The following is a 13,758-nucleotide window of genomic DNA, read 5'->3' on the forward strand; positions in this document are numbered from 1 at the left end:
GCAAATTTGCACTTTTCGACATTAACTTTTAGACCGGCCTCATTTAATAAAGAAAACACCTGTCTTAAATCCTGTACATGTTGGTCGAGATTATCACTAGTAATAATGATATCGTCTAAATAGATAAATGTGGACTTTCCAAGAACAGGTCTTAACACAATGTCCATACATCGCTGAAATGTTGCCGGGGCCCCTGAAAGGCCGAACGGCATACGCAAAAATGCATGTGCCAGACTTGGTTATAATAGCAGTCTTAGGCACGTCCTCAGGCCTAACCCCTATTTGAAAATAACCAGTCGTTAAGTCTAAAGTCGTCATATATTTGGTGGATGTTATGTTCCTTAGAATTTCTTCAATTATAGGTAACGGATATACCGGATATTTAGTTATGGAGTTTAATTTACGGTAATCGATTGCGAATCTCCACCTTTTTGGATGTGTCAAAGGATAGTCATTATTTTTCTTACATAAAACCACCGGGCTAGCATAACTACTTGAGATGGGCGTTATGATCTTTTTACGTAGCATATCGGTGATATGCCATTCTATAATTTTTTCCTTATTCTTATCATATCGGTATGCTTTGTGGCGAACTGGCATTGAATCTCCGGTGTCAATACTATGGTTAGTAACCTGAGTAAATCCTGGAATATCACTAAATAACGAAGCAAATTCACTTACCACTTGTCAGATTCTTCCTTGCTCGTCATTAGGCAGGTGGTCAAGATTTAACATCGGCGGTTCAGCCTTTTCTGCACTAACTGGTTTCATTGTCAGCTTAATGACGCTTCATTAAAATCCAGCGTTGCTTGTGCGTCTGAAAGAAAATCTATTCCTAAGATTATATGTGCTTGCAGATTCTTTACTATAAAAAACATCACCTTTACTTGTTGGTCCTTGATACGGACATATAGCGGTACTTTACATATACACTTACATAGTTCTCCTTGCGCCGCTAACACTGTCGTATTATCCGAATTATATATGCGGTATTTCCGAAAATATTTCCTAAAAAAATCTTCAGCCACACAGGAACATTGCGCGCCTGTATCCAGGAGTGCGGTGGCTGGGATATTATTCACCAACACTTCAATCTTCGGAATAGTCAAATTTTTCACCATTACTGTATTTAACTTGAAGGAAGAGGGGTTTTCTTGGCCTTCGGATTTCCGCACCCTCTCGTCAGCAGAAATCCGTTTTAGTTTAAATCCTTTTTCGTTTCCGTGCTTTCCTTCTTTTTCCACTGGCCTTGAGACTTTTTTCCTGGATTGCTATTGAACTGTCGACGTTCGCCGGCTGTTTTTGAATGCTCGGGTTTCCTTGCCCACTGATTCGCTTTGCTTCCGTAGCCGTGTGCTTGAGTTTGCTGTAGTCTTGGCGGACCAAATTGGTTTCGCTGTTGATATTGGCGTCTTCCTTCAACGTCCGCCGTTCTTCTACTTTCAAACTGGATTGCTAGCTCAAATAACTTTTCCAGTATAGTTGGATTTCTTAATTCAATAAAGTCTTGCACTTGGGGCAGTAACCTCGGCAAAATCCCTTGAATTATCTCAGGATCCGGACGGTTTCCATACAAAAGTTTGAAGACGTGAATTTTTCTTAAAATAAAGCTTGAGAGGTTTTCGATTCTTTGTTCATATATACTAAAAAGTTCCGTTTCTAATTTCGCACGATCCCTTACAACAGGGAAGGCTTTTAGTAGGACAGTCTTGAAATTCTCGTAAGTATAGGTGGGACTACCTGCTTGACCCAAGAGACTTCTGCCTATACATTTGAACCAGTTAAGCGCTTGGCCGCTCAAAGCGATGGTAGCTAAGGTAACTTTTTGAAATTCGTGCACGGGGTAGAGCATGAAGTGGTCATCCAATTTTTCCAAAAAACTGGTTACCAGTGAGTTTCCATTAAATGTTGCTTCTGGTTTCATCGAAGCGCGCATGGTCTGGACGATGTAACCAAATCCTTCCAGGGCGGCAGCTGGCATTTCTGGATTCTGAGCCGCTTCTGCAGGCAGCACAGGTTCTTCTTGAAACTCGGCTATGGTTATTAATCTTCGTTCGGCGCCACTATCAGGTTCTATGTTCCGTCTAACCTTCTTCGGGAACATGCAAGGACCTGACTCGGAACAGAGAGCTTACTAAAGCTATGTTCAAAACTGTGGGAAGCAGACAGGATACACAAGAAGGGTATACAAAACCCTTTATTTTTCTCTATTTACAATAACTTCCGTACTTCGGAAATACACAGACCCGCTACTTGGGGTCAAAACGTAAAAGTATAAAAAATATAACTAAACGCTAACTTAACTTTGAAATAATAACGTGGAAGATTGGCCTTATATTAACAGGAAGCGTATGTAGTACAGAGAACTGTGAACACTACAATACGTTTAAAAAATTATCAAGAGGATTAAAACCTCTGGCCTGGACGGCAACCAGCAACTGAGTACACTTCTAAGGTAAGCGGCCTGCTTCGACTAACTGCTTCCTCTCTCTCGCTTGGCAAAAAGCCACAACTTAAATACTTGGCGTTCGCCAGACAAACTTTGCATAAATACTTCATCGCTTATAATTCTGGCCGGAAGTAGAAAATAAGAAGTGATAGTAAAGATTTAAAATAAAATAAACGTTAGTAAAACTTAAGATCCTTACAACTTCATTCCAGGTACCTGACATCTTTTTCTGCAGTCAGCTTTCAGATGACTGGAGATGTACTGTTCGCATTAGCGATTCTCAGAATAGAGTTGAGATAAATGCTTATTAAGGATTTCGCTGAGACTCGATCGTGCATTTTCATAAATGAGAAAAGTTGTGCTCACTGAGTCGTACTACCGAGCATAGAAATCACATAGGATGCAAAGGATGTCACATAGGATGTCTTTCTGGGAGTGTTCCGAAAATTCGTGCAAGCCTTACTCTTCAAATACAAATATAGTTGGTAAGTTAAATTAAAACTTACTATTTACTTGCCTTTTTAGTATTGATTTAGTATTATTTACGTATTTTTTTAAATAGCATCTAGTTTTTTTTATTATTTATTTGCAATATATATTAATTCGTGTCGGAGAAGTTTTTAAAATTTGGAAATACCCACTTCACTGAATGTTTGCTTTAGTTTTGAGAAAGAGAGTCGAAATAAGCTTTTAATTATTTCCGTCTGTAAAGGGTCTAGTGCTTTCTCGGCAGCGCTTTTAGAAAGGGTCGGATACAGGTTAAAGCTCATCTTTGATAAATCTCATATTACAAAAACCTTTTTTTTGTTTTGTTTTGTTTTTGGATTTAGAGAGAGTTCAATCGCTGAAACGTCTCGATACATGCTTTGTGCAAAACAGACTTCCCTGAATTTATTTTATACTTAGTACTAGATGGACAATGTATCAGAGCTTCGGTTTATCTTGATGGAATTCCAGTTTTTATTAGTATAATTATTTCCTTTTTGTAGTTTTCTAGGGACTGGATCATAGCAGAAAAATGAGTATAGAGTTGCCAGTCTGACATCTCTGGTCTAAGGATATTATATTATTTTTAAGGAACTAAACGTGACGAGGTAAAAGCTAATAGAAAAAAGGCCGATCATCATTTCAAACTGATGGCAACAACCCGAGAACAGAATTCATCAGTGTACCTTTAATAGGTAGACTGATTGATTCTGTTTTGATATCTATGTCAGAGAAAAGGTTTTAGGTCTCTCCCTTTCTTAATAGAGGTACACGTTTTTGCTAGAAATGACGCGCAGAGTACTCCTTTCTTTCCCTGATTCTTAGAAAGAAAAGTTACCTGAAATATATTCATTTGCTTATCTAAATTACACCATAAACTTTACATTTATTTACTAATCAAAAATGTTAACCAGTAATTTTCAAAATTCTTAGGTTCAGTAATTACCTTTCTACAATTTAATAGTAGGTAATCTTCTGCATGTTGCCGGCAATGTATGAAACGCCAGTCTATAGAATTCCGAGGCATATTATAGAATGCCTAGCGGTTTTAGGCAAAATATGAAGTATGAGAATTATTTTATACTTTCCCTAGGCTCTCTCTCTATATATATGTCTATATATATGCATATATTAATTATTGTTTCAAAAGAATATAGTAAAGTTAAATTTAAATTTAAATAATTCTCTAGTTTGGCATGCTGCTCCACTCTCCAAATACAAATATAGTTGGTAAGTTAAATTAAAACTTACTATTTACTTGCCTTTTTAATATTCTTTTAGTATTATTTATGTATATTTAAAATAGTATCTAGTTTCTTTTTGATTTATTTGCATAATTCGTGTCGGGGAAGTTTTTTGTAGGCAAGAGTTTCTAAATTACTTTTTCTAAAAAATGTAGTTTTCTATACTTAATTGACTTTATTTTTAATTCTAGTCTTTACTTGCTAATTTCTCTAAATTCTACTTGTTTAAATTTCTTTTTTGTAATTTACAACATTTGGTAATGAATTTTTCTTTTACCCTTGCCTACATGGATGACGAAACACGAATTGAATAATTTAAGAGTTAGGTTTGGAGGCAACTTTCCCTTGACTGTCTCCTGCCTGCTCAAAAATTATTCACTTATGCATTTTTATAAACTTTTAGGATTAAAAAGTTATTGGAATTATATATTTATACATAGATTTTGATACTTGCACTTGATTTAAATATGCTCTCAGAATTATATGATATTGTAGATTAGTTCGCAGCAATAATTAATCATTTATTTGTAATTCAATTTCATTCAAAATTTAATTAACTTTAAATTTGCTTTTTACGAATAGAGAATGTTTGTTAAATTTATATATTAATAATTATATAATATCTAGGCATTCTATAAAATGAAAAAGTTATTTGGGCAAAGTATTAAAAAGTTATGATAAAGCTATCATTTAAAAGCGGTGCATTCTTCAAAAATACAAATGTTATTTTGAGAAACTAATAAAAGCGTGCCTCTAAATAACTTTTATTCAAAATGCGTAAATAAAAAAGAAAGTTGTGTAGTTGTGTACAAAACAAATTAACGATAGCAAAATTTTCATATAAAAAAAAAATGAAATCAACCTATTTTTGCAACATGGTACACTTGAATGATATTTTGAATTATCCTTCATTGTTTTTTTTCACCACAAAGACATTTCACATTTTGCACTTTGTTTGACACATACACTTGAAGAATCCTTCGCCGCTTCCAGTGAACTGAGCAACTGGAATTGACCAGAGAGAAATTTCTGGCCAGGAGCATCTTCCTTTCTAAGGAAGTTCTCAAAGTATGAAGTGAATTGTGGTCTAGCATATAATTGTTTTAGCATTCTTTAAGAAATTCCAGGTGGATAGAAATCTCCTCTATCACACTCATTACCATTGTCAAGATATTGCGCGATTTATTATATACTTTCCCACGCATTGTATATAATAAGGAAATATGTTTCATATTTTGCCGATTTGTCATTTGGCATTTTACAGAATGCCTAGAAATATTAATTGTTTCATATATTGCCGGCAATGTTTTCGGCATTCTATAAAATTGGTAAAATAAAATTTGCTAGGTATTCTATAGAATGTCGGCTTTCATACTCGGCCGGCCATAATATATCTATAATAATAATATACATATGCATAAAATTTATTTTTACCAGTTATCCAATATAAAATTTTGATCAGATAACTGTGTCTCGACAGAGACTGTGCAGTAATTTAATACCTTAGCAGTAAAAACAGGATGACAAATTTAAAGAATATATAAAATGACTAACTGGATTAATAGAATATTTATACTTAAGGAAGCGTAGACGACGGCTCTGTCATTGTTATTCCAATTATTAGTATTAGATAATTTTATTGCAATTATTTAATATTACTATAATTTAATACATATAAAAATTTAACTTACTAAAACCTGATAGAAAGCAGATGGTATATTTCTGATAATTTCAGATATTCTATTTTGTCCTAAACAAGATAAACATATATATTTGTAGCAAGGACACAAATTGTAAAAAGTAGAAAGCCGGAGATGGATAAAAAATACCTTCTGTAGAACGTGAATTTCTTTCGTCCCATTCATCAGCTGCACCTCTTAAATTTCCACCTAAGTTTCTAATTATTCGCCTTTGTTGATCATTTAATATGTCTGAAAAAATGTTTAATGTAAATAGCAATCCATAAGATATCATCCCATATTTATCAATTGATAGAGTAAAAATTCCAGATACAGAAAAGTCCGATGATACGGTAATTTCAGGATTATAAAAATGCAGAGTTATCCGAGTAAAACTGCAGTGCCGCAGAAGGATTTTGTTCTTGCTGCATTGAATGCATTGTGGAATGATAAAAGGAATTCCGTAAACATACTTTAATGAGACAAATAAATTAATCAAAGTTTAAGTACGATTATTAAGTTTTTGCTTTGAATTCGAATGTTCACTTCCTTTATAGAGTCTGCTTTTTGTTTTACTAAAAGAAGTCACACATCATGAATTTTTTACTAAAAGAAGTCACACATCATGAATCGCTATTTTTCGAATGTTACATATTTTCGGTTTTCTCGAATTTAAGCGGATTTCGTTAAACGTGTTTACCCTTTACCAGCTTCTTATTAAATAATCTTTTAAAACCTTCTCTTCTTCGTCACTCTTCATTCCTTTCTCTACCTATGGGTTTAACGTATTTTGAATTATGATTTTATAACTTTACTCTTGCACAACTTGTTAACTTTTATCATTTTCAAAATCTTTCAATAATTTTATTTTCTGAGAGCGTAATTAATGGGCCGTTCGAAGAAAGACTTTTAACTGTTTTCAACAGCTCAGGATAGGTTTATTATTAGAGGCCATCTTCGACAAAATTTTGCTTTGAGGTCACAATTTCAGCAAATTATTTCGTAACACTGCTATTTATTCGTTTCTAAGCAACAGTGCGAGAGAAAATTGTTATTTTTGCATTGAATTGAACTTAGAAGTCCCTGAGCTTCGTAGAGTCAGTAGGAGTTTTGAAGCAAGAGTCACGAAAAATATGTAATGCACTCGCCGGGACACAAATCCTGGGCCTGTTGAATACGCGTCTAATATGCTTTCAATTACACCAGGAAGACATGCGGAAAGGAGGCAGAAAATACCTTATATACTTCCCTTTTTTTAAAGGGCGACTGGAGAATAAAGGGACCTAATCAATCGTCAAATCCTGTTGGTGATGAATTATCGTCTACAACCTTTCAGTTTAGGCATCACTTGTAGAGTTATTAGGTTTTTTTTTAAGCAGGAGACGTGAAAAATATGCAGTGCTCTCGTCGGGACTCGAATCCTGGACCTCTCGAATATGCGTCGAGTATATTTTAAATTACACCACGAAAGCATAAAAAGGAGGAGAAAAATACCTTGTAGACTACAACCAGAGTGTAATAAATTAAATCTTGTGTTGTATTGTTATTTTGTAAATTTTTAGGTTCGTTGGTAAAAAATAGAATTTTTAAAGCTGTACTATAGTAGACACATAAATAACAAAGCACATAAGTCACATATATTTATTCTTAATATTCGCTAAAGTTTTCACAAATACAGATATGCCAATCTCTGCTACGTGAACTACACTGGTGTGCAAAAATTAAGGACGAGACGGTTTTTTCAATATAACTTTGTGCAAAAGCTTTCCAAATCAACACATTTAATACCGTAAGATTCCCAATACGTAAGGACATGAGTTATGTAAGCAACACTTACTAAAAGAGAAATCAGAGGGATAAAAAGAAGCTTTATTAAAAACGTAGCATGGAGCGCAATGCGACTGAAGGCCGAAACATCCTTGTGATGGGTGTCCAGCAAGAAACATCCGGTCTTTAATAGGGGATATGATCTCCCCTGACTGCTAGGCAGGTTTCACAGCGTCTGCCCATGCTGAGAATGAGGGTGTCAATGAGTTGTTGAAGCATTGCTGCCCATTCGTCTTGCAGCGCCAATCGAAGCTCCGGAATCGTTACTGGTGGTAAGGTACGAGCTTCCAAGCGTCTGCCTAGAAAATCCCATGCATGCTCGATGGGATTGAGATCCGGAGATAGTGCCGGCCAATCCATACGTTCAATATCCTCACTCTCTAAGAGCTGTTCGGCAGCTACTGTGCGATGACATGGTGCATTGTCGTCCATGAAAAGGAACTGCGGACCCATAGCGCCTCTAAAAAGACGCACATATGGAAGAAGAATCTCGTTACAACAGCGGGTCCCGTTGACTGAACCTGCGTCGAAGATGTGAAGGTCTGTACGACTACCAAGCATGATGCCTCCCCAAACGAGAACACCGCCACCTCCATACCTGTCCCTTTCAATGATGTTCGAGGGATGATTGCGGCTTCCCCGCTCTCTCCAGATGATTATGCGATCAGAATCGCTACTCAGACTGAATCTGTTCTCATCTGTAAAGAGTACTCGTCCCCATTCATTGTCTCTCCAATTCCGGTGTTCCCGGCACCACAGAGAACGCCTTCTCCGATGGGCAGGCGTTAGAGGTACACAACGTACAGGGCGTCGTGCAAACAGACCACCACCGTGCAGTCTTCTGGCCTAGGTAATCCAGTCGCCTGTGTCGTGTGTCTAGCGATTTCTGCCGCTGTCTGCCGCCTGTTTCTTCTGGCCTGTAAGGCAATATACCGGTCATCTGCGGGTGTGGTTCCTCGTGGACGACCACTACTAAACCCCCGGATAGTTGTTCCTGTAGTTTGAAATTGTCTCCAAAGTCGTGAAACGATGCTGTGAGCGATTCCGAACTCTGCAGCCACACTTGTCACACTGCGGCCTTCCTCCAACTTCCCAATGATTCGACCTCGGGTAAAAGCATCCAGAGGTCGTCTAACAGATTGATTATTCGCCATTTCTCGCTGAGGCAGCAACTCGGTGTGATTTTAACTGCTATACGGCGTGCAATCTCTTTGCCAGAAATACTGATCTTACACCGACAACATGCTTTATACTACTCAGACATTACTTCTACCTGCATATCTGCGCATGTGCTACCGTACATCACCTTACTTAATCTGCTGATTGGTCTTTCTGTCCGCTCTGCCTCTTCGTTCAGCTGATATGCTAATTTTTCGACTTCGTCCTTAATTTTTGCACACCAGTGTACATCGTAGCTTCGAAGAGGGGCTAATACTTGTTTCCTCCGGCCACTGAAGATTCTTACAGCCGTAGATAACGTATCTTGAGGGTAAAACCAGACTATTACCCTAGCGATATTGCTGAAATTTCATGCCCAGTGGCAGTTGAATACCGTTCTTGGAAGAATTACCTTCTGTTTTCTGATGTAATACTTGCCGTTCTCCTTGATCAGCTTTTGCAAATAATCATCCATACTAATGATTCATGATATAAAGTTTCCATTGGCCTTAACCCATGATTTTCCTGCTCATCTTGCTGTTAATATTTTGATCCCCTTAGCCACTAGAAAGTTGCCATACTTAGGATTTGTCCCCTGGGTTGGATCTTCAATTTCTTAGGGATTGTGAGAAGACTCCTGTCAAACTTCCATCATCGACGCTGTTATCAGATGTTGTACGTCGTGTTTACATCAGTTGTACCATGATGAATTTATCCAGAACCGACCTTTATCCATTGCATCATCCTATTTGATATTATTCCGGCTGCTGACTCCTGTCTGAATCATCTATCCAGATAAGTCCTTATTTATGTGGAATTTTAGTTTTGTTAATCTTAATTAATTCATTCATTTTCTAAATCTTATCAGATAAATCTAACTGTTGCTAAAAGCATAGGAGTTTATTTTCTGTTCTGCACCTTGCAGGTTGTTCATGTTAAAAACTTAAATTTTAAATTTAACTCTGATTTGCTGTCACGGAAGTGTGAATATTTGAGAATCTGCTAGAAATTAAGTTTCTTTAAGGTGTAACCACCTTTTTCTAAATTGCGCGTTAAATGCAAATCAGTAAATTATTGTATTCCAAGGAAAATTGAAGGGGGGTAGTGAGTGGTAGGTCAATGTAATTTCTCTAATGAAAATGCTAAATCTTATTTAATTTGTTTTTTTATACATTTAGATTCAGATGTTAGGTTGTCCTTATAGGAAAATTAATTCCATGAATAATAATTATTTCTTATTTACCGGTGGTGGGTTTACCTCACCGGCAGTGGCGTTTGATATTCAAAATACAATATCTGAAAACCAATTAGTGCAATATATTTTGTTTAAATATAGTTTTATAAATATGATAAATAATAATAATATAAATGGAGAGTTGTTCACCGAAATTTAGTATGAGAATTGTTAAATGAATAATCGTCTATGTACAGGAAATTGTTATTAATAATTATTCTCCCCGGGGAAGTTAAAATTATAGTATCCATAGTTTATTGCTAATTGTTTACCACACTTACAAAGTTGCAATAAAATTCAAGTTATTTAAATTGGATAAATTTTGTTTGTTGTTTACTTACATTACCTTGTATTCTTAGAGATTTTCACTAATTAATTGTATGGGTTGTTCCGCTTTAATATGCAAAAGTTCTTGATAATATATGATTGATTTGAGGCAAATTTAACTTGTTTGTGATGTCTTAAAACACCACAGAACAAGGTATTAAGAAGGAGAAGATGGTACTTAAATGAGCTCTCTACAGGGGTTCCAGGGAAATTTAAACAAAACTGAAATTTAACTTATGCTGAGGAATAACACAATGGAATGTTCTACTCGGAGGAAAGGGACAAATAGAAATAGCAGCATTGTCCTTTCTCATAGCATTAGATCATCGTCACTCAAGATATAATAATCTCCAAAGCCTTTTCGGGGAGGATATCCCTAGCATAATGATGCCACTAAATGAACATGGTCCTTTCTCATTGCAGTATATTTGTCCTCTCCGTCACGCTAAATATTAGTCTGGAATAATCTCTTTAGCAGACAACAACGCTGACCTACTGAGCAACTTCCGACCTAAGTTAACCTAAAGGCAACAATATGTTACTCAGTGATAAAACCATCTACTATCTACTGGCCACAACCTTAGGTCGGGCCAAAACAGATCAGTCGGGCACTAAAATGTAAAAGTAAAATTTGAAAGTTTACGTTTGTACAATATACAGAGTTATTTGTATTGTATGGTTTATATTTATTTTAACTAACATTTATTTTAAGTTTAAGCTATCTTTCCTGTCAAGCCTTTCCTTTCCCCTGGAATTGCCAATGCCAGAGTATGTAAATTTTAGTAGAAGCGCAAAGTATTCAAATTTTCAGCGGAAGTATTTTTGAGTTAAATAGAAGGGAAACGAGTTTGTAGGTGTGCTTTCTTGATTCACGAGCGTGAAGGTTGCTAGGTAGAAATTTAAGAACCGCGCGTTTCGGCCTGTGAGCCTACTTCGGCAGTTAGTTGAATCTTTCAACTTCTTATTCAGAAAGTTTGCTGAAATCTCAGCTGTATCTTAAAACGCGGTTAAGTTAGTCACGTTTATAGAGACTCGTAGGTAGTGACCTTGTTATTTATTCATTCTGATTATTTATTTTAGTTGTACTTTTCAATTTTTAGTTAACCGCCTGTTCGGCGGTTAACTAAAAATCGAATAGTTTGTGAGCGTCAAGTGAACGCATCTGTAACTTCTAAAGTGGAATAAAAAGGGAGTTAAACCCTTCTTAAGAGTTTGTGTAATTTCCAGTTCATAGCAGTCACTACTACTGTTGCGGGCAAGTTGGGGCCACGCAACACCATAGTATATATTGCGTACGTTGAAGAAATACATCTCAAGTTACTATATTAACATTTCCCACAATAGTTAAGACAGGAATTGACAGCTGCCTACAGTAACAAACATGGTAACAATAAATGCAAAACGTTTAAAGTAGAAGATCATAGATAAATGCCAGTCATATATAATAGAAAAACACAAGTAAATGAACAGTAAGGATCAACACCCCGTTCACAATCTGCACGCTATTGAAATGAAGTATATAGTCATGAAAGAATCAAGTCTGATCTCTAGAGTCCAAATTTAAATGTAAATGAATATATTTTATGTTCCATAATCCAGTACTAAATGTTTTGTTCAAAGCAAAGTATTGTGCCGTTCATGCAACATTCAAGTCATATAACTCAGATGCACTGGAATTTGTACTAAATCATAGTAATAAAATCCAAAAGTTCAATCAAGATGTTTGTTGATTCCAGTACAATTAACAGTCGTCATATAATTGTAACAATAAGTTAAAGAAGATCATACCAGATATCGATTTTTAGTTAACCGCCGGGTCGGCGTAGTTTGTGAGCGTCAAGTGAACGCATCTGTAACTTCTAAAGTGGAATAAAAAGGGAATTAAACCCTTCTTAAGAGTTTGTGTAATTTCCAGTTCATAGCAGTCACTACTACTGTTGCGGGCAAGTTGGGCCATGCAACAGCACATTGGCGCCCGAACACTTTTCGAACTGAAATGGCCGAAAACTGGATGGAAGCTTTTGTACAAGTCCAACAACAAGAAATGGCGACCCAATTAGAAGGATTTGGATACCTGGTCCAGACGATGAGAGCATCAATCAAGCCAAACGTCAATTTCGACGGAAAAAATTGGGTGGCGATATTCTTAGAAGGTCTCGAAAATCATTTCCAGCTATACCCTGTGCCTGAAAGACAAAAAGTTGCCATTGCCACGTCTGCACTAAGAGGACAGGCCTCACTATGGTGGAAGAATACAGGTAAATTTTTATTAGGGGAATTCGGAGGCCAAACATATACCTTTGAAAATTTCAAAAAATTATTATTAAAGGCCTTCCCCAAAGTGAAAGACCGAGCAAAGCTAGAAGCCGAACTGTATAGTTTTTATCAACGTAATATAGAAGAGTTGACAGACTTTATTCTGCGAAAAATTAAACTGACGGATATGCTGTATGGGAAGAAACCCGACGCGGAGATTATTGAAATAATCTTACCAAGATTGCTATCTGCTGTTCAAGATTACTTCAAATTCGGAACCCAAGCACCTTGCAGGAACTCTTCGAGTTGTCGGTCAAGTTCCAAAATCGCAGAATAGCGGAAAAAGCTAGAGGGGAATCGTATTCTCAAGGTCTCCGAAGGTAATCCTCAAATGAACAGACCAGAAACACAAATCGCTCTTATGAGGGAAAGAACTATCAAGCTAACTCATCGAAGCTCGAAGGTCAAGGCCCAAAAAGGAAATTTGAAAACAACCGTCCGCGTACCCCGAAGGCAGAAGTTGAAAGGAAAGCTTTAAACGAGTAGAGGGGCATGTAAAAGCGAGGGTCCAGACCCCGGAAGTTTCGAAAAAACCCTTAAGAAGATACCTAAATACGGTCGTGGTAAAGAACACATAATTACCGATTATACAAATCCTGGTTGGCGATGTACCAGTAGAAGCCCTCATCGATACAAGGGCAGAAGGTAATTTTATGAGTGATACTTTTTTTAAGAAGAATTTTAATAGGTTACGATTATTTAAAAATAAAAACACAGAAATCATAGCAGCGCAAGGACAAATTTGTCAATGTATTGGGAAATGATCATTACAAATACAGGTAAAAAATGAAAGCCTTAAAGTATTAATTTTTTGGTAAAAAATTTGCAAAGTCCACTTATTTTAGGTATGGAGTTTTTAAAAGCCGCGAAGGCCAAACTGAATTTTCAGGAAAATTCAATTATGCTGGAAATGGATCAAAGGGTGGTGGAGCCAGTGGAACAACCGCAAGTCGACCTTAGCCCTTTGAATGACCATGAAAGCCAAGCCATCCAACAAGTGGTGAGTACTTTTTCGAACTTGTTTTCAGAACGGCCTGG

Source organism: Stegodyphus dumicola, chromosome 10, assembly GCF_044657685.1.
Source record: "Stegodyphus dumicola isolate Sdum_Otavi_A_Nest chromosome 10, ASM4465768v1".
In the NCBI taxonomy this organism is placed as follows: domain Eukaryota; kingdom Metazoa; phylum Arthropoda; class Arachnida; order Araneae; family Eresidae; genus Stegodyphus; species Stegodyphus dumicola.